Source organism: Cnephaeus nilssonii (genome assembly GCF_951640355.1).
Source record: "Cnephaeus nilssonii genome assembly, chromosome: 13".
NCBI lineage: Eukaryota > Metazoa > Chordata > Mammalia > Chiroptera > Vespertilionidae > Cnephaeus > Cnephaeus nilssonii.
This window is the reverse complement of record NC_137084.1, coordinates 51448281-51470824: the sequence shown is the minus strand read 5'-3', so window position 1 is coordinate 51470824 and position 22544 is coordinate 51448281. Positions and strand designations below refer to the sequence as shown.

The following is a 22544-nucleotide window of genomic DNA, read 5'->3' as shown; positions in this document are numbered from 1 at the left end:
GTGCATGAAAATTCATGCACTGGAGGGGGGTCCCTCAGCCCAGCCTGCCCCCTCTCACAGTCCGGGAGCCCTCAGGGGCGGGAGGCGACCTGGCGATCAGGGGAAGTTGACGCCCCATCACACCTCTGCTGCTGCCACTGCCAGCAGCACAAGTCTCGGCCGGCCCTGTTTACCTGAGCCTAGGGTGGCCCTGGGTGGCTGGGCAGCCGCCATCCGAGGCTTGCTTGCACCTTGGGTGTCGGCTGGGCAGCTGACATCCGAGGCTTCCTGCGCCTCTGGCTGGCCCTGGGCGGCTGGGGGACTGAGGGTGGGTCCGGCCGCAGCGTGCACCTATCACCCCCCTAGCAGGGCTGAAAGGACTGGGGGACTCCGGCGGGGCTGAGGGGCCTGGGCGCCACCATCTTGTGGCTATGTGTGCCGCCATCTTTGTGATGGTGTGATGGTCAATTTGCATATTCCCTTTTTATTAGCTAGGATTTCACTTACTGAGTTACCTAGAGTAGTAAAACTCGTAGAAAACGAAAGTATAATGATGGTTGCCAGAGGCTGGGGTGGAGGGAGCAATTGGGAAGTTATTGTTTAATAGGTATAGAATTTCACTTTTGCTAAATGAAAAAGTTCTGGAGATCAGTTGCATAACGGTGTGAATATACCTAACAGTACTGAACTATGCACTTAAAATAGTTAAGATGGTAAATTTTATATTATGTGTATTTTACCACAAATTATAAACTCCTAACAGATATACCCCTCCACTATGTGGTGGAAACTAATTTGTGAGTCAGGAAGGTCTAATGAATTCAGAAGAATTAGAGATGGCTTCCTTCATAGGGTGGATATGGCTGGGCAATGGGAGATGGGTAAGATTTGTGTGGCAACGAGGAAGGTGGGAAGGGCATCCCAGGTGAAGGGAATAGTGAACAAAGTTATTGAGGCTACTTGGTGCTGCCTTAAGATCCGATTCTAGCAAGGAACAAATCTCCAAGTACATGGTTCTGTAATTATGGTGTCCCAGCCACCTTCCATGTGGGCAGAGACTTAAATGCATAGTATAAAAGTGCTTTATAACAAGCCCGCTATAACTTATGTAAAGTCTAAACCACATTCATGAGGTCGTGGTATGTTGGACAGGGACTTACTCATGATTCATTCAGTAAACATTTATTTAGCACATAGTGCTATGCTGGGCACTTTATGTATGTTGGCAGATTTAATACCCCCAACAACTCTGAAGTTATTAATAGTCCCAATTAACAGATGTAGAAATTGTGACTCAGAAATGAAGTAACTTGCCCAAAGTCACATGACTGATAGGTAGCAGGAACAAGAAGACTTTGCCTGTGGAGCCCATGCTGTGTCCTCTAAGCTTTACTGCCTCCCCTTGGTGGTGAGTGATAAATGATATCTGTCTTTGAACTCAAAGTCAAAATGGCATGTGACTGCCACCACTTGTCATCTTCTAGCTGCTTATGAGGCTACCTTGGCTGAGTTATCTTACAGCTCTGAGGCTCCTTCCTTATCTGTGAAATGAAGACCTTGTAGACCATATTATTTCTAATGTTTCTCCCATATTAAAAATCCCATTCATCTCTCCCTCCATCAATCAATCTATCCATCCATCCAACACTAATTTAGTATCTATTATATACCAGGTACCATGCTGGTGAACACTGGTAATTGATATTTCACAGAGCACTGTTCTTGCCTGAAAGGAGAGTGTAACCTAGAGAAGGAGACATAAAATGGATGATTATTGTACAGTATGGTCATAGTGCTGGTAGTGGTATAAACAGAATACTGGAGCACAGAGGAGGGGTGCCTGACCCTGTCTTGGATAGAGGATGTCAAGAGGAAATGGTTCTACAGATCAGGAAGATAATATAAAAAAGATCACACGAACTGCATCCTTCCTGTTGTCCCTATGGCCATCTTTATTAAGTTTAAGAAAACATTGGTAAAGTCAGAATTTCTTTTTATTTTAAGCTTGCTTCCTTCCTCCCTTCCTCCCTTCCTTCCTTCCTTCCTTCCTTCCTTCCTTCCTTCCTTCCTTCCTTCCTTCCTTCCTTCCTTCCTTCCTTCCTTCCTTTCTTTCTTTCTTTCTTTCTTTCTTTCTTTCTTTCTTTCTTTCTTTCTTTCTAGAATTTAGGAAGCATAAAGTAGACTAGTAAGAGGTCCAAGGGCCCAGAGTTATTTGATATGTTCAACTAAAGTCACAGATGGTTATATTTATATTTCATTCTTTTGTTTGTTTGTTTTTTGTCTGTCTTTTTGGTTGTTTTTGATAGTTATATTTCAAAGAGGTAAGTGAAATGGTCAAGATATTGGATAACTGCCTGGTTGGTGTAGCTCAGTGGTTAAGCATTGAGCCAGGAACCCAGAGGCCACTGGTTTGATTCCCGGTCAGGGCACATACCCGGGTTGCAGGCGCGATCCCCTGTGGGGGGCGTGCAGGAGGCAGCTGATAGATGATGTTCTTCTCTTATCATGGATGTTTCTATCTCTCTATCCCTCTCCCTTCCACTCTCTCTAAAAAAATCAATAAAATATATATTTTTAAAAAAGATATTGGATAATATATGTGATTCTTTCAAGATTACTAAGGGCCAGTAGATTAATAGTAATTAGAATGACTAAGTATTAGAATTCCAATATTAGGGAATTGATTGAGGGGGAAAACTTAGGAGCTAACATTTTATTGATACACAGCTACTGTGTATCAGGCACTGTGCTATGCCCCTTAGATTCATAATTTTGTTTTATCCTCCCCACAGTCCTATAAAATAAACATTCTTATCCTTTACAGATATAGAAACTGAAGCTCAGAGAGTTTGTGACTTGCTTCAGGTCACAGCTGACTAGAGTCTGAGCAGTGGTTCAAGCAAAGGTTGTTAAAATCAAGGCCTTTGCCCCTTACACTAACCCAGTGGTCGGCAAACTGTGGCTCGCGAGCCACATGCGGCTCTTTGGCCCCTTGAGTGTGGCTCTTCCACAAAATACCACGGCCTGGGCGAGTCTATTTTGAAGAAGTGGTGTTAGAAGAAGTTTAAGTTTAAAAAATTTGGCTCTCAAAAGAGATTTCAATCGTTGTACTATTGATATTTGGCTCTGTTGACTAATGAGTTTGCCGACCACTGCACTAACCCAATGCTTCTTCAGGATCTTGGATGTTCTATTTCTGGAGGAACTTCACTGGGATAGAGGACCTCCCTCTCCTTCTTAGAGCCCAGAAAGTAACAGTAGTCAGGAGAGGCCAGCTCTTCACACTTTCCAACATGCCAGAGGACAGCTCCCCGAATGTCTTGTGTCTTCCTTCTGAGTTGGTAGATCACCAGCTACCAGAAATAAATGGCTCTTTCTAAAATGTCAATTATTTCCCTTTTTTGCCTTTATCAGGCAGTATATGAATGCTTGCTTTTGACAAATTTGTCTCTTACAAGTGGCTCTAAAAAATCATCTGAGAGCCCTGGCCAGGTGGTTAGAGCTGATATGCTAAGGTTGTGGGTGTGATCTCTCATCAGGGCACATGCAAGAATCAACCAATGCATGCATAAATAAGTGGAACAACAAATGGATGATTCTCTCTCTCTCTCTCTCTCTCTCTCTCTCTCTCTCTCTCTCTCTCTCTCTCTCTCTCTTTAAAATCATTTAAAAAATCATGTTAGAGAATGCTGATTGAGGCCAGCTAAGTCTATATAGTTGATCCCCTCTCCCTCTCCAACAGAGGGTACCTTGAGCTCATTTGCCCTGGATTCTATCTTTGGAGTCCTGAGAGACCTTGTTGTCTGGGTCTCAGAAGCCTCCAACTATGAGATTTTGACAAAATCACATGGAGGTCTCAGCATTTCTAACCCATGCCTCAGGCTCCCTCCTCCTCGCTCAAGGCTTCCCTGTGGGCATAAGCTATGGTATCTTGTCAGGGAATATTTTCCCAGCTGGTTTTGGAGGCAGGCCAGGCATCTATCCCAGGCCCTTTAACCCTCTGGAAAGTTCCCACATATGACTACATGAAACAGAGCAAACTAACCTCCAACATGGGTTGAAGAATTATGGCACTGGGAAAAAATCTTGTCCAGCCAGGCCATTACTTTGCCCTGGAAGTCCATAGTGAAATGGACAGAGGTTCTGGAATTAGGAGACTGGATCTCAATTCTTGGCTCAAGTCATAAACCCTGGGGCCATGAGCACTTGACCTGTCTGAGCCTGTGTTCTTAGCTGTAAATGAAGGGCTGATGACAATCTCATCTTCACACTGTTGTTCTGAGAGTCAGATAACTCAATGTATAGTATAAAAGTGCTTTATAACAAGCCCGCAGAATATATCACAGATGTCAGTGCTTGTTGTTATAAAACAATTTTGGCTCAATGATAAACATTTCTGGAAACTGAACAGGATGCATGCTCTGTCATCACTGGCCCCCAGTTCCTGGCAGACCTTTTCATTGCTCAAGTAGGCATTCATCACATCACTCTCCTGTTTATTTTGTAATCTTTTCATTTATAGTCTTATAAATGTTCCCAGAAGCTTTGCTAATTCTTGAATATTTATCTTTGAAAACTCTGGCCAGGGTTGTATACTTATACCCAGAGCTATTTAGCCCAGAGTAATTATTTGAATTCTTAGAGCTCTATGTCGATCCATTTCCCAATAAATTATGGGACAGCAGAGCTGGCTATGTATGATAAATGAGGTTTATCTTGCTCGTTAGGATTCTGTATGTTTGAGGACTCCAGAGGGTATCTAATAGTAGGTAAACCCTGAGGGAGGGCTATTACAACTTGGTACATGCTTCTGGTAATAAATTGAGAAGGAAGAGAGAGCATCACATTGTAAATGGTTCATGATTTTATTTTTTACTATTTTTAAATATATTTTTATTGATTTCAGAGAGGAAGGGCGAGGGAGAGAGGGATAGAAACATTACTGGTAAGAGAGAAGCATTGCTCGGCTGCCTCCCTCACGCCCCCTACTGGGGATTGAGCCCACAACCCAGGCATGTGCCCTGACTGGGAATAGAACACCACCTCCTGGTTCATACGTCGACCCTCAACCACAGAGTCACACCAGTTGAGCTCAATGGTTCATGATTTTAGAGCTAGTAACCCTTGAAACTGAAAAGAGTCTCTTGTGGATTGTCATCAGTTTATGGAATTATTACTCTGTTCTGAGAAATTTTCTAGACATTTGGGGATTGCTTACTTCAATCTTCTTGCCACTTCAAATGATTGCATTTTATTTTTCTTGACTATGTTCCTCCAAATTGTTTTTTAAAAATTATTTATTGATTTTAGAGATGGAGGGAGGGAGGGAGGGAGGGAGGGAGGGAGAGAGAGAGAGAGAGAGAGAGAGAGAGAGAGAGAGAGAGAGAGAGAGACATTGATTTGTTGTTCCACTTATTTATACATTCATTGGTTGATTCTTGTATGTGCCCTGGCGAGGGATCGAACCTGCAACCTTGGCATATTGAGAGGATGCTCTAACCAGCTAAGCTCTCAGAGCTCTTTTATGTTGTAGATGAAAGACCCTAGCTCAGCCTGCTTGGGCAAAGAGGGAATTTATGGGAAGAACACTAGGATATTTCATGTAACCATGGAAGGATGGGTGCAGCTGGAATCAGGAGACATTAGAAATATAACAACCCCTAAGTTTCGGTGCTTAATACAAAGTTTATTTCTTGTCTGTATAGCAGTTCAACATGGTTTCCTGGTTAGGCCACCTTCTATGTTTCAGGAAGCCAGGATCCTTCCATCTTGTGGATCCCTTGTCCTCTAGGTGTCTCAAAGTTCTCTCCTTTTAACCTGCAGATGCAGAAGGAGATTGAAGGATCTCATGTGGGAGGTTCTCATGGGCCAAGTCTGGAAGTGGCTTATATCACTTCTGTCCTCATTCCATCAATTACTACTCAGTACATGGCTCACATAATGGTAAACGAGACTGAGAAATATGACATGTTTGCCCAGAAAGGAAAAAAAACAGGTTTGGTGAGCATGTAGCTAGTTTGAGCCACCCAGGGACTCAAGTGATGTCAATATTCTGTTTCTTGCTTTTGCTTCTCTCCAACACAGCAGGGAGCATGGCCAGGATTGTTCCTGAGCTCTTTTTTTTTTTTTTTTTAAAGAACCTCTGGCTTTTAAAGATATATTTATTTGTTTTTTAATTTCAATGAGAGAGAATCATCGATTGGCTGCCTCTTGCACGCCCCCTACTGGGGATCAAGCCCACAACCTGGGCTTGTGCCCTGATCTGGAATTGAACCCGTGACCTCCTGGTTCCTTAGTTGACACACAACCACGGAGCCACACTGGCCAGGCTTTCTTTCCCTTCTTTGTTTTTTCAGTATAGTTTTATAGTCATCTTTTTAGCCCTTCTTTCCACAGGTACATCAACTGATTGTATTTCACTGAATCTATGACATAGAATAGATTATAATCATGCACATTATAAATGATGTGCATGATTATATTCTGTGTATTACTGAGAAAGAGAAAACAAGGTTCCAAATAAACTATGACACAATTTATAATTTATAATGTGCATGATTATATTCTATGTATTACTGAGAAAGAGAAAACAAGGTTCCAAATAAACTATGACACAATGCCAAGATGCCTTCCATTGTAAAGTGCATCCTAATTTTCAAGCTGTCAAAATATAAGGAAAAATGTTTTTAGAATTAATGAAAGATGATATTTATTACTTCAGAATCTATACTTTCATGCCTCAGTACTACTGCTCCTTTGTTTCTTTAGTCTATCCATTAATTAAAAAATATTTATAGGCCAGGTAACAATGAATAAGACAGATTCAGTTTCCACCCTCTTAATGTTTACCACCTCTCCCCCTTTTCCAACCTGGTGTTATGTAGTATCTGCTGTGTGCTAGGCAGTCTGTTAGGCACTGAGGGCTCAAGAAGAAATAAGATGAGGTCCTTGTCCTCAAGGGACGTACCGCCTGGGGTAGTAGAATCTGTAGGGTGTGGGGAGACAATCATAGAAACAGATGTGTAAATAAAGGGTCACAGGTCCTGTTATTAAAGTTCTTACAGGGTACATGGGGCCATAAAGTAGAGGGAATGGTCAATTCTGCTTTGAAGAGTAAGAATGGTTGTACTGTGTTTACCAAGAGGATTGTACACTGTTAAAAGAATAAGCAGTAGACTGTTTTGAGTATTAATATGCAGTTTTCCCATATATACATGATAATAATAATTAGGCCAATGTGTTTTCCAACACCTGTTTGAATCATCTTAAACTTCCTATTAAACTTCACATTCAAAAGGCACATGTGGGTCTCTTCTTTGTGCAAGTATTAATGAATAGTCTGTGAAGCCCTGTATAGAGACAAAGTAAGTAGGTAGCAGTTTTATCTTGCAGTGGAGTCAGACTGCATTTCTGTACATTAATTACCTAGACTCCTTCCAGAGCTGCTTTTTCACCCACTGATGATTTTTCAGGCCCTAGTGGCTGCTCTGGATCACATGCTCTGCGGGAGAAGAGCAGGAGCCGCCAAGAAGGGCTGATGCAGGCACTCAGGGCCGTGCTGGGTCCGTGAAGCAAGGTTTACAGTGGTGGGATTTGGAGAAAATGTGGGTGAGGCTGTTTGAAACAGGGATCAGAGAACAGCCATTGCTGGGCTTTTCCTTAGAGAATCCCAGAATCCAACACTATAACCCGAGTACTGGATCCTTCTCTTTCAAGCCAAGATTATCCTTATCTTTCCGCTAAGATTGAACCCACTTTAAAAAAATACGTTTTCATTGATTTTAGAGAGAGAAGATGGGAGAGATAGAGAAAGAAACATAGATGTGAGAGAGAAACATTGATGAGTTGCTTCCTGTACCCACCACTATCGGGGACCGAACCTGCAATCTGGGCAGATGCCCCAACCAGGAACCCAACCTGTGACCTTTTGGTGCACGGGAGGATACTCAATCAACTGAGCCACATCAGCCAGATCATAAACCCATTTTGATCCATTTAAAAAGCTCATGAAAACAAGAAGATGCTGGGAAGTAAAGGGAATTTTTTGAGGTTTATACAGAGATCCACAGAGGGCTAGTGTCTGTCTGTGTCTTCTGACTCTTAGGAAAAGCTTACCTAATGAGTCAGGAAGACAATCCAATCTTTAACTATTTTTCTCTCCTCTGGTTTATGAAGAGCGTAGAAATAACTACGGAGCTATACAGGCTTTTATTCCTTAACCTTCCAGGTCAGTGTGTCTAGAGCATGGTGTGTGGGGTTGGAGAATGAAATGTGTGAATCTACCTCATTATTGGTTGAGGGGGACCTTCAGGCCTCTGGTCAGTTGAGAGGAGAGAGTTCCAAGTAGCTTCTTCTTCTTCTTTGTGTTTTTTTTTAAAATATATTTTTTATTGATTTTTAGAGAGGAAGGGAGGAGAGAGAGATAGAAACATCAATGATAAGAGAGAATCATTGACTGGCTGTCTCCTGCATGCTCGCTACTGGGGATCAAGCCTGCAACCTGGGCATATGCCCTTGATCAGAATCAAACCCAGGACCCTTCAGTCCGCAGGCCAATGCTCTATCCACTGAGCCAAACCATCTAGGGCTCGAAGTAGCTTCTTTAGAGGAAAGTAAAGAGGATGGAATCTCTACATCCACTTTGCAATTTCTAAGGACAGTCTGACACAGTACAAGGTTGGAGTGTGTTCTACTTGTACTAGAGATACTCGATGAGGGATGGCAGAAAAGCAGCTCTAGCTCCCTTCAGGAGAATGCTTTGTAGGCATACAGAAGGAGGAAGAGCAAAGAGCAGGGGAAAAAAGAGAACAAGAAGCTCATCTTTTGAAGTCAGCAAAAGGTATATCCCCGGGAGTGACTTATGGGTGTACAGAGGAGGAACATTAAAAGAATAATTGTTGGCTGTTTATTTTAGAAAAGTATGGGTAGTGAGAATGGAGGCAGGGAGCTTTATTTTCTATTTTACCTTGCTCCAACTTCCATTAGTGTTAATGGGGTCATATATTCTAGACTTTCCTTGGCCTGCTGCCCTGACATAACTGTTTGAATTCCTTGTTTTAGTATTATATAGTCTTAACAACAGAGGGAAAGAGAAACAGAATGTTGTGTGCTAAATTATTCTATGCCTTATTGTGGATGGGATTTATCCTCATGGGTCCACAGCTATTAAGATGATCTGTTCAGATGATCTGTGTTTCTGATAGCTACTTCTAGATAGCTTTATAATTTGCCCAAGGGGTTTGTTCAGGGGATGGCTACATGTATTTTTTATTTGCTAGAACAAGGTAAGTCTTAATCCTGGTTATCTGAGCTCCAGGCTGGTACAGGGACTGCTATCATCCAAAGGGCCAATCGAGCTGTGTGTTCCTCTTGTTAAGGGGAGTCGATCATGGAGGTATTTTACTAGGCGGTCATTTGATACACATTGGCCCTTTTGGTGGGAGACTTCGCTCTTAGGATTACTGCTGCGGAATCCACTTATTCAATTAAACAAATACCAATTGAGCTCCAGTATTTCTTCAGACGTGGGAATACTCTGTGCAAGAAGCCGGAATTGGACTGTTCAAGGAAACCCAGCAGAATTAGAATGCTAAAATTCCCAGTTTGAAAGAAACTTAGAGATAATCTAAGGGTCTGAGAATACGTATATTCATTTTAGGGGACCACAAACAGTTTCTGATGCATATTATTCTTTGTTTGCTTTTATAACCATTTGAAAATGTGAGCCACCTTGGCAGGGTGGCTCAGTTGGTTGGAGCATTGTCTCATACACCAAAAGGTTGCAGGTTCAATTCCCTGTCAGGGCATATACTTATGTTTCGGGTTCTATCCCGGGTGGGCCATGTACAGGAGGCAACTGATTGATGTTTCTCTCTCATATCGATATCTCTCTCTCTGTCTCTCTCAAATCAATAAACATATCCTCTGGTGAGGATTTTAAAAAAGAGTGAAAACTATTCTAAACCAGGGGGAGGGGCACATAGGCTGGATTTGATCCATGAGCCATAGTTTCATAGTTTGCCAGCCCCTGATCTAATCAATTCTCCTCCAGTTTTTTTTTTTAATCAAAGGGGAAACTGAGAGCCAGAGGGTGAAATGATTACTCCCATCATTGTCCACCCCCACCCCATAGTCACACAGCTAGTTCTTGATATTGTTGGATTGGTGACCCTTAAGAAAAGATCCCCAAAGTGCCTAGTCATTTTGCAAATGGCTAGTTTTGGTACTGAGGGAAGTATGAATTTTAGTTAATTTTAAACTTATTGAGTGCCTACCACATTCTGGGCACTTTGCCTGGGATTTAGGATGCAAAGTTAGCATGACAAAGTCCCAGGCATCAGTCAGCTTAGTTATTGGTGCAGATAAGATGAGAGTGTGGAAAGTGCATATGGAGACAAGTAGTGGGTGCTGGGAGGCACAGAGAGGCACTCTGCCCTCAGTATGTGGATGCTTCTGTGGGTGAATGAATGAATGAATGAATTTATTCATTCATTGCACCTCCCCCACTTGTGTTTTGGATGCGTTACCCAGCCTAAAGGAAGGGGACAGGGTCTGGCTTCCTCCCTACTTGCTTGTTTTTCTCTTGGGGATTCATACCTTGTATACATCCTATGTATGCAGGGGTGGGTTAGGAGATTAAAAGAACAAAAGTGAAAAAAGATTCACACCCCCACCAGAGAAAGATGGTTGATTTAACAGTTGCTTTGACATACCAGTTTATCTAAGCGGTGGCACTGAAACACATCTGAAATCATATAATATCAACCATGGAGCCTTCAACTATTCTAGAGTTGGAAGGACCTTAGAGATCATGTAACTGTATACCCTTTCATTTTACATATAAAGAGCGTGAGGCTCAGAGATGTTAAATTTCTGGTTCACACAATTAATTCACAGAATGAATCTCAGTGTTGCAAAGGACTTTAAAAGATATCTAGTATAACCACCCAGATAATAATGAAGAATAATAATTATAGCTAATATTTATTGAAAGTTTATTGACATGTGTAGTAGTGTGTATTATCTCATTTAATTCTGCCAGTAACCCAATGTAATAGGTACAATTACCATCCTTATTTTAAAACTGAGGAAACTAAGCTTGAATAGATCAAGTAAAATTTGCCCAACAGATGTTTGCACAAAGAGTGAACCAATGAGTCAGGCAATCAAGTTGTACTTTCAACAGTTGACACTTTTAGCGACAAGCGAATGGGAACTCGGTGGCTGAGCTAGAGCCATGCCCAGGTCTTCTGATGACTTACCCTATCACCAGTTGTATGTGCTAATATGCAGATGTTTCTATCCTACATCAATGTTTGGATAGAAAAAGGAAAGTGTATTGTTCTGCAGCTGTCTTTACGGTGTCACTGAATAGTTTTGAGAATTAATGTGCACCGTAGAATTTTCTTTGAACATCAAAGGTTCCTTGAAGATGTGACAGCCTGGTTGGTTTCTCTGAATCTGCGGAAGTTTGTAGAGGCAACTGGAAGATTCTCTGCATGAGGTACCTTCTATTTTTTTTTTTTTTTTTGCACAACCATTTAATTTAAAGTTGTAGTTTCAAACTATAGTCTGAGGCATCCTGGGGTTTGTGGGCTAGAGAACTGAGGGATTCTGTAAGAAAGCGTGGGCATGGATTTGGCTTTGAGCCAAATAATGCCCAAAAACAACTATCTTTGCTGCATTAATTCTTTTAGCTCTGACAGATGAGAACAACCAGCTCATTAGATGTGTACAGTAGCTTGTGATGTGTTCTTTCCTTATAAGTTGAATGTTTTTCTCATTGAACAATGGTAATATTTGGGCTTGTTTGATTGGAAGTTTTTGAAGTCAGAGACATTTTAATATATTTGTAGAGCTTGTTCTAAAAATACCCCACCAAAACCTCTCTACCTAGATTACTGCTTTTTATGTAAAGAACAGCATGGGCATTGTTTGCCATTCATTGTAAGCAGAGTATCTCTATATGGCATAGAAAATCTGAGGTTCTTGGATTTCAGCTCAGAAAGCTATATCTTTTGAACCTAGGCCCCTGGGTTGATTCATAACGTCAATACATAGCATTAATAATTGCTGCATATCACTTGGAGGAAAATCCACATTAAATAAAGGAGGCTTTCATTAGGTTGTGGAAAAACAGATTCAGGCTCTATTGGTAAGATAAACCACCATTTATTTGTTTGAGGGCCTTTCAGGGGGAAGAGATGTAATACAAGATAATCTTCTCATTTGTAGGCGTTTGAGAAATCCCTTAAAATAGAAACACATGAATATTTGTTTTCTAACACAAAATATTTCAGAGACCTCCCCATGTGTCTTGCCAAAGCTTTTTTCTTTTCAAGTTTCAGCCAACCACCACAAATGTTTTTTAATTATACCAGGGAGGAATCCTCACTTAGTGAATCCTTGCTTTAAAATTTTTATTTATTTATTTTTTAAAAAATATATTTTATTGATTTTTTTACAGAGAGGAAGAGAGAGGGATAGAGAGCTAGAAACATCGATGAGAGAGAAACATCGATCAGCTGCCTCCTGCACACCCCGCACTGGGGCTGTGCCCGCAACCAAGGTACATGCCCTTGACCGGAATCGAACCTTGGACCCTTGAGTCCGCAGGCCGACGCTCTATCCACTGAGCCAAACCGGTTTCGGCTATTTATTTATTTTTTAATCCTTACCTGAGGAAGGGAGGGAGGGAGAAAAAGAGAGAGAGAGAGAGAAATAAACATCGATGTGAGAGAGAAACATTGATGTGAGAGAGAAACATTGATGTAGGATAGAAACATAGATCCATTGCCTCCTGTACAAGCCTCTTCTGGGATCGAATCCAAAATCTAGGAGTGTTCCCTGACCAGGAATGGAACCCAAAACCTTTTTGGTGTACGGAACGATGCTCCAGCCAACTGATCCAGCCAGGGCAATACCTACTTTTAAAGATTTCGTATGTATTAATAAATCTTTCTTTTAACTCTACCAGGGCTTGCCCCTGATTTACTCCACCTCCCTCTTCAGCAGTAGTAGTCGCTTTCAGTAAAAAAGGGGTAGGAGGTAGAGGACAGCACAAAAGGAGGAGAAGGATCTGTTCATTATGTGGTGGCTGCTGTGTTACCAAATAAGCATTCCGTGTCACCATGTTCTGGAGATAGGTACACATGTACATTTCTAACTTTTCATTTTCAAAAATTTCAAATGAACAGATTAGTACAAGGAACACTCAAAAATTCTTAAATTTACTAATTCTTAACGTTTTGTCACATTTGCTTTATTATTATATATGCAGATTTATGTTTTTTGGGGGCAGATGTCATGATACTTGATCTCTAAATATGTCAGTATTTATCTCCTGAGTATAAGGACATATTTTTACATCACCACAACAGCATTATCATGCCTGAGAAATTTAACATTGATTCCATAATACAGTCTACATTTAAATCTCATCTTTAATCAGTTAACATTTGCTGTATAACAAAACCACCATTTATTTGTTTTTTCAAAAAAAATTTTTTTATTGATTTCAGAGAGGAAAGCAGAGGGAGTTAGAAGCATCAGTGATGAGAGAGAATCATCGATCAGCTGCCTCCTGCATGCCCCCTGCTGGGGATTGAGCCCCAAACCCAGGCACGTGCCCTGACTGGGAATCGAACCGTGACCTCTTGGTTCATAAGTCGATGCTCAACCACTGAGCCACGCCAGATAGGCGAAACCACCATTTATTAATTCTCATGATTCTGTGAGTCATCTGGATAGTTCTAATTTGCATCAGGACGAGCTGATCTTGGCTGGGTCCCCTCAAAGTCTGCAGTCAACTGCTGGATCTATCAGAGGCTGGCTGGTCTAAGTTGGTCTTAGTTTGGATGGCTTGTCTCTGCTCCAGAGGGTCTTCCATCCTCTAGCAGAATAGCTGAGGCTTGGTCCCATGGCGAACAGGCAGATTCCAAGAGAGAGTGGGAGTGTGCAAAGCCTTTTGAGGCCTAGGCTTGGAGCTTGCACAGTATAACTTCTATTGCAGTCTTTTGGTCAAAGCCAGTCAGAAGCTCCTCTTGATGAGAGGAGCTGAAAGTCATATTGCTCAGGGGCCTGGATACACGGGCATGAACAATTGCAGCATTTTTGCAAACCCCATTGTTCAAAGACTATTAATAATGTTAGTTTAATAATGTTAACAATGTAGTTGTTGGTTTGTTTTCAATCTAAGATCTACTCAAAGATTGCACATTAAATTTCGTTGCTATGCATCTTTAATCTCTTTTTCATAGTCTCTTTTAATCCATAAATTTCCCTCTTTTTTGTATTTTATGACATTAATATTTTTAAGATTAAGATTCCAGGTCTATTTTCTTAATAATATCTCACAACCTGAACTTGTCTAGTTATTTCTCCATGGTTGTATGTAGGTTAAACATTTTTGGCAGGAATTCTAAATAGCTGATGTTATACACTTCCCATTGCTTTACAAGGGGAGGCATATATGTTAGTTTATTCCAATACTGGTGATGCTCACTTGGCTAAGGTGGGGTCTGCCAGGCTTCACAATCATAAAGGTGTCCCTTCCTGGAGATAGATTTGTATTAAGTGCTAAAGTTCTTCCAATCACATCAACATCTATTGTTTAGATACCTATTGTGTATCTAATCTTGAATTTAGTACTATGGAAGACCTAAAAGAATGGTAAGGAATGTTGCCTGTCTAAAGAATATATAATTTTCTTGAGATTGAGTTACTTAAAAAAAAACTGAATAAAGAGTACAGGAGTGGTGATTCTAAGTTAATAAAAACTGTTTATTGAAATATAATAAACATACGGAGAAGTGCACACATAAGCATATAGCTTGATGAAGTTCTCAAATTGAACACATCAGTGCACTAGCACCCAGATTAAGAAACAGAATGTAAGCACATCTCGATAAGCCTGATTTTTAACTGTATAAAACGTAGGTCCAAATGATGGTGGTTCTTTTCTATAGCAATTTATGAGTGGCCCAAGAAAATCAATATCCTTTTAAGCTCAAATGGTATTATCTAACAATCACTCTCTGTATTCATCAAGCTTGAATCAGAGTAACTTTCACTATGCCCATATGTTAGTCTCTCCTTCTTCATTCTTGTCACAGTGCAGAAAGTGACCTCTCTTTTTCCAAGGGTAGCCTTTCCCTGTGTAGTCTGTCCTGCCCTTCACTTCCTTAGGTCTGGTCCTCCTAGTTCTTTCTTGTATCTTCTTTATCTATCTTCTGTCTTCAGCTTCTCTTCTTTTGGCTCCTGTTCCTCACCTTCTACACTTACCAGCAATCCTGCTTTTCCCTCTCCTTTTAAAAAAATATATTTTTATTGATTTCAGAGAGCATGGGAGAGGGAGAGAGAAACATCAATGATGAGAGAGAATCATTAATCGGCTGCCTCTTGCATGCCCCCTACTGGAGATAGAGCCTGCAACCCAGGCATGTGTCCTTGACCTGAATTGAACCCGGGGCACTTCAGTCCACAGGCCAATGCTCTATCCACTGAGCCAAACTGGCTAGGATTTCTCTCTCCTTTTTATCACCAAACTTTTAAAAAGAGCACGTTCCCTTCCTCTTTAGCCCATTCATCCAAATGCCCTTGAAACTTGGTATCCTTTCCCACAATTCTAAGGAAGTCCATCAGTAACTCCTGGTTGTTAAGTCAGGCTTTGTTTTCTTAGATTCTGCCTCCTTTGGATGGCTTCTCATCTTTTCTTTGAGACCACTTCTTCTAGGCTTCCATTTATTGTGCTCTCTGTCTTCTGCCAACTCCTCTAACAGTTTGACTTCCCAAAGAAAGAACAACAGTTATTCCTGCTTCTTTTGGTCTGTATGAGAATGACATTTCTTAGGTCCTTCTTTAAAAATATATATATTTTTATTGATTTCAGAGAGGAAGGGAGAGAGAGAGAGAGAGAAAGAGAGAGAGAGAGAGAGAGATGATGAGAGAGAATCATTGATCTACTACCTCCTGCACACCCCCCACTGGGGATCAAACCCGAAACCCAGGCATTTGCCCTGAGCTGGAATCGAATCATGACCTCCTGGTTCATAGGTCAATGCTCAACCTCTGAGCCACTCTGGCCAGGCGTCCCTTTATGGACTATGGGTCATTATGTTGGCAATTTATCTCCAGTTTGAAGATTGTGGTTTTATGGCAAACTCTCAATTAAATTGATGTAAAATCTCTGCGTGGTAGGAACTCAATACAGGTTTATTGGAATGATTTATTCATCCATTTATTCATTTATATGTTCAATAAATATTTACTAAATGTCTAATTAGCGAATTGAATGGATTGTTAAATTTAATAGTAGATTACATCTTTCTTTCAAGTTATGTAAATATGGTTTTCTTTGTCTTTTCTTTCAACTTTTGTTGAAGTTTTTTATTTGCCTTTTTTTTTTCTAATTTGAGCAATAAATAGCTATATGACTCTTGGATAAAGTTACTTAACCTCTAGAAATATGTTTCCTGATTTTTAATGAAGGGATAGTAATAGTGCCTACCTTCTGGTTTATTTTTTTTAAGGATTAGATGACACAATGCCCCTAGATCATATAGTACATGCAAGCATATAGTAATGGCTCAGTAAATGCCATTTATCATTATTCTTATTATAATGTTTCAGACATTAGACTTTGGTCCTCACAGCAATTATCCTGGATTAGGCATTATTTTTCCCATTTTTCAAAGAAAGAAACTAAAACTCTAAGGATTTAAATAACTTGCCAGATATCACAGAGCTGGTCTGGGCTGTCAAGGATTTACCAGGGAAGTTGTGGCAACTCCAGTTCTGAAAGTCAGATTAATGAAGATTTTATCTTAAAACCACAGAATTCTAGGGTTTAGAAGGATTTTAGGCTTAGGAGGATTTGTCCGCCCAATTATTGAATTCTTTAACCGTGTAGCCAAGGGGTCATCTGGTTTATTCTTGAACACTTCCAATGACAGGAACGTCGTCAGCACCTGGGGAAGCTCATTCCACTTCCCCAGCTCTGACCAGGAGACAGCCCTTCCTTACATCAGCCCAACTCCTCTCCTGTGTCTGCCCTCACTCCTAACTCTGCCCCCTCCTTGCACTTCCTCTGCCACCAGAACTCCCTCTTTAAGGCACAAACCAGATTGTCACTCCCCTAATTAAAACACTTGTTTGATTTTCCATTGTCCTTATGGCAAAATCCAAACTCTTTGCTGTGGTCAAGTAGGCCTGCCTCATCTCAAACATTCTTTTTCCTTGTTGCTCACTCAGCCTTGGTCCTGGTGGCCTCTGACACGCCCAGCGCCTTCCTGCAGATGGCCCTTGCACTGGTCCTTCTGCCTGTGTGCTTCGTTTCTGAGCTTTGCAAGTGGCTGGCTCATTCTCATCTTTCTGTTCTCAGCTCAAAGGCCACTTCCTCAGAGAGGCCTGTCCGGATCACTTATCTGAGCCCCTAACCTCATCTCCTGTACCCATTCTTCAGATCACCTTGCCTTCTTTCCCCATGAGAATGTAAGTTCTTGGTGACTGGACCTAGGATACAATGTTGGCAGTTGTATCCTCTACAGTAGCACAGTAGCTGTCCCTAGAAGATGCTCCATAAATGTCTGAGGAATAATGAATGGCCTCATGATTGACTGAATGTAAGGTTGTGGAGTCATTAAAAATGGAGTTGAGCGTCGTCCCAATACACCAAGTTTGTGGATCTGATCACCAGTCAGGGCACATCCAAAAGGCAACCAGTGAATGTATCAATAAGTGGAGTAAGAAATTGGTTTCTCTCTAAATAAATAAGTTAATTAATTAATTAGTTAATTAAAATATTTTTTTAATGGCGTTTTCGAACTTGGCCACTTTTGGTGTGACTTTGGGCAATTTATGTTAACCTCTGGGCTTTTGTTGCTGCACCTGTATACCAGCAATCTTATCTACCTCACAGAATGTTATGAAGATTAATTAAGATACCAGCTGTGAATGTACCTGGCACACATTAGATGTCCAGTCCACCTCAAAGCCTGGGGCTTCATTCTGAGCACGTGTACAAGAGTTCTGTGAAGTTTCAGCCTGATTAATGGAACTGTTTACATCGTGTTCCTATGTGTGTGACTCACAGTCAGGTGTAAGATGCCTGTGACTCCTCTGACGCAATGCTTGCCTGGCTGGGAAGACAGTGCTAACCCTGGATGTCAGTTGTGCAGAGTGATGCTCAGTCCTGATAACCCAGGGGTGCCAAGCCCAGAGCCTTCACTGGGCCACTGAATACAGCCCCCCAAACTAAATGCTCAAATGTGACCTTGTTGTGGCCAATCTCTTGTCAAGACGGATTGGGATGCTCTGTCTAGACAGTTGTCTCCCTTGGGAAATCATAGTTGCCTAAGAGGAGGCACATGGTGTCCTGTTAAGAATACAAATAGCCTGTGAGCTGTTTTTCAGGGCGTGGAGGAGTGGAGGTTGCTGTGAGGTGTGTGGGTCTGTGGAGCAGAGCCTGCAGAAGGGAGCTGTCGGCTTCTGTACTCACAAGCATCTCGGGATCATGGTGGTAGCCTTCTCCTCCTCACATGCAGTGCCCCCAGAGCCCACAGGTCATGGGAAGGGGGAGCTGTCGCTGGCAGCCTATCCCGAGCCAGTGCGTCTGTGCCGCCACCGAGGAACGCTCGGAGGAATTGCAGGGTAACCCTGGCACATGGATTACCTGCTGGGAAGGGGGCAGAAGTTTCCATGCAACTTGCTGGCTTGGCATGATGGCCTCGGTGGTTCCCCTCTGTAGGCTCTTAGGGTGAGTGTTTTAACATGGGGGCTCTAAAATGAGATAGACCTGGGATCAAATCCTGGCAAAGTCATGACCTTGGCCAAATTATTTAACATCCAGCCTTAGTTTCCTCACTGAAAATGAAGATAATAATAATTCCTAGCTTATTTGGTTGCTGTGAGGATTAGATGATATAGTGCATGCAGAAATCTTTAGCTTAGTTACAGGCCCATAGCCCATGTTCAGTAAATGATGATTCTTTTTATCTGGTAGGACAGGTCAGGATTCTGTTTTTATTTCTGATGAGCCTCTTCCACGCTGAACTTTGAGTCTTGGTTCACCCCTGCCAGCTGTGTGCCTCAGACAAGTTATCTAACCGCTGAGTCAGTGTTCTTATCTGTTACATGCAGTTTATAATTCCCACCACAAAGTGAAGGTAAAATGAGATAAGAGCACCTGACACATAGTAAGTGCTCAAAATATTCTTTTCCTTCACCTTTGGTTCTTGAGTATCTGAAATACGGTCCCTTTAAGCTTGTTAAGATTCTCCACTAGCCTTGAATGCAGCTGTATTCAGACAGCTTTGGCAGAAAGAAAGAGGCGCTTTTTAATTTTTTTTTATAAATGACTGTTTCATAATCTGTTGGCTCATCTGCTGCTGCCACACCCTGTGCCTCTCAGGGACTCTGGGTCCTATTGCATTTAGCATGTGCCTTGCCTCTCACCTAAATGACCCTGGAAAGCGGTTGCTGTGGGAGGTTGCTGAATGCTAAATGGATTTTTCTCCCTGCTTTTTGGGGCCATGCTGGCTCAGGGATTCTTAGCTGCAGGAGGAGGGGCTGGCAGGCCTGAACTGCAGTTGGACTTTGCGGCCTGGAGTTTTCTGGTTTTCATTAAAATTCTCTGGCTGTCTTTCGGGATTGCTCCATTGGCTATGACTGTGCGTTGGAGCTGGTTGTGCTGTTCCCTCAGCCTCACACACCCATCAAATCACAGTGGCCCTGAAGACGAGAGAAAGTTGAAGGTGGGGAACAGGCTGATTAAAGGTTCTTGCTCAGCAGCCTTGTGTAAGGGACCCCCACCTACAACAGCAGAGCTTGAATTTGGCAAAGTCTTAAATACAGTTGGGGAGGCAGACATAGCTGAGCTGGGAACCCTTTTACAACTTACTCTTGATGACAGACTTGCTCTTGAGGCAGACAGGAGTTTCCTGGCAGCTGTCAGAGGGTCCTTGAATGTTAGTTACATTCTTGAATGAGATCAGTCTGGTCTAATCATTTTTCTGAGGTGCTGATACCCTCATATGCCCAAGGAGATGGAAATTGGGTGGCAGTTCTCTGAGTTTGACAGTGAATTGAGTTAAAAGGATTTGATGTTTAAATGTTAATTTTTTTTTATTGTCTAAAGTTTTACATATGTTTCCTCCCCCCCCCCCACCCCATTGACCTCACCCCCAGCCATTCTCACCCCAGGCAAGCCCCCACCGCCCCAGTGTCTGTGTCCATTGGTTATGCCAGTGATGGGCAACCTTTTGAGCTTGGTGTGTCAAACTTGGCCAAAAAACCGAGCATAACTCGGGTAGTGTGTCACTTTGAGGAAAAAACATTATTTCGCAAATGTTTCATCCTCAGGAGCAGCAAATGTTTCATCCTCGGCACATGGCCGCCTCAGCGGCCGCTGTCATCAGAAATGGCTACGCGTGTCAGTGCTGACACGTGTGTCATAGGTTCGCCATTACTGGGTTATGCTAATATGCATGCATACAAGTCCTTTGGTTGCTCTCTAACCCCCTCTCCCCTCCCCTCCCCTGCCATTTGTCTCTGGATCTATTTTTGTTCATCAAATTATGTTGATCATTATATCCCACATATGAGTGAGATCATGTGATATTTACTTCTCCGACTGGCTTATTTCACTTAGCATAATGCTCTCCAGTTCTATCCATGCTGTTGCAAATGGTAAAAGTTCCTTCTTTTTTATAGCGGCGTAGTATTTCATTGTGTAGATGTACCACAGTTTTTTAATCCACTCATCTGCTGATGGGCACTTAGGATGTTTCCAAATCTTCTGGTAGGATATGATCACAGAGAGTGGACTGCTCTGTCTTTTCTACTCCTAGTCTCTCTATGGCCTATCTCTAGCTCTCTGTGGGATGAAGTGAATGCCATCAGCTAACCAGAAAGACAGCAGGGAGGGGACAAGCAAGATACTTCATCAGCACATGGTCAAGGCAAATAGGAAAGAATCTGGACCAAGTTTATTTATCATAATTTGTCAGGTTCAAAAGAGAGTATATAGTACCACCTATGGAATATTCTTACGTAAAAGTTGACCCTTCCATCTGATCAAACCTCTAGAGCTGACTTTAATTTATTGGGAATACAGGGGAAAGGATGACAAGTTAAATTACACTCTAAGGAACCAAACACATAAATCTAGTGTTGAACAACTGACTTGGTCTCTGCATGAAGTCAATGGCATGAAAAAAATAATGTGGTTTAGGAATGATAACCAAATGTGTTATGTATATTTATAGTAAGGGACTTTAATACCCCACTGACATCACTGGATAAATCTTCTAGACAAAAAATTCAACAAGGAAACAGCAATCCTAAATGAGACTCTAGAATAGATGGAACTAATTGACGTCTTCAGAACATTCCACCCCAAAGCTACAGAATATACATTCTTCTCAAGTGCACACGGGACATTTTTTTTATATATATATATTTTATTGATTTTTTTACAGAGAGGAAGGGTGAGAGATAGAGAGTCAGAAACATCGATGAGAGAGAAACATCGATCAGCTGCCTCCTGCACACTCCCCACTGGGGATGTGCCCGCAACCAAGGTACATGCCCTTGACCGGAATCGAACCTGGGACCCTTCAGTCCACAGGCCGACACTCTATCCACCAAGCCAAACCGGCCAGGGCGCACATGGGACATTTTCAAATGTAATATATAAATCTTGTTTTTATTTGGATAGTCTGTGTGTTAGTTTGTTAGGTACCATAACAAAATATCACAGATTGGGTAGTTTAAATAAGATAAGTTTATTTTCTTATAATTCTGGAGGCTGGAAACCCAAGATTAAGGTGCTGTCAAGGTTGGTTTTCTCTGAGGCCTCTGTCCTTGGCTTTCAAATGACTGCCCTCTTCCTACCTCTGTACATGGTTATCCCTCTGTGCACATGCAGACCTGGTGTGTGTGTGTGTGTGTGTGTGTGTGTGTCCTAATCTCCTCTTACCGGGACACCAGGGGGGTTGGATTAGGCCTCACTTTAACTTAATTATGCCTTTAAAGGCCCTGTCTTCAATTACAGTCCCATTCTGAGGTACTGGGGGTTAGAGCTTCAACATAAAAGTGTGTGTGTGTGTGTGTGTGTGTGTGTGTGTGTGTGTGTGTAGGGCACAATTTAGCCCATAACACTCTACCTGTAAAAAGGTGTTTTTGAGATGTTGGGGAAATTTTATTATGGACTAATATCAAGGGATTATTGTTAATTTTCTAGGTATGATGGTAGTGTTGTGATGTTAGAAAATGGGTAATGTAGAGATGGGTTCAGAAGAACATAGGGTTGAAATGATATGATTGGAATTTGTTTTAAAATATTTAAAGAAAGAGAGAATAAAGGATAGATCAAGTAAACGGGCCAAAATGTTCATCATTACTGAATCTGGGTGATGGGTATTGAGGTTCTACTTTTGAGTATGTTTGAACATGTTATAATCACACATTTTAAATATTTAGAATAAAGAGGGTTTAATGGCAGAGGGGTTGGTGGTGATGACCATCCTCAGTGTGTCTCTCCCTGGAGTTAGAATTCTCTGGGCTGG

The 22544-nt window shown here is 41.7% G+C and overlaps 1 protein-coding gene across 3 annotated transcripts in view; it reads left to right on the top strand.

Moving 5' to 3' along the window:
• RAB30 (RAB30, member RAS oncogene family) overlaps positions 1-22544 on the top strand; it is an 81084-nt gene that overhangs the window by 14689 nt on the left and 43851 nt on the right. Inside the window, exon 2 of one of the 3 annotated variants that reach the window (XM_079787612.1) lies at positions 11400-11482. The exons of the other annotated variants lie outside the window; for them this stretch is intronic. The gene's annotated coding sequence lies outside the window, so the exon portion shown is untranslated. The remainder of the gene's footprint in view (positions 1-11399; positions 11483-22544) is intronic. 3 annotated transcript variants of the gene reach the window in all.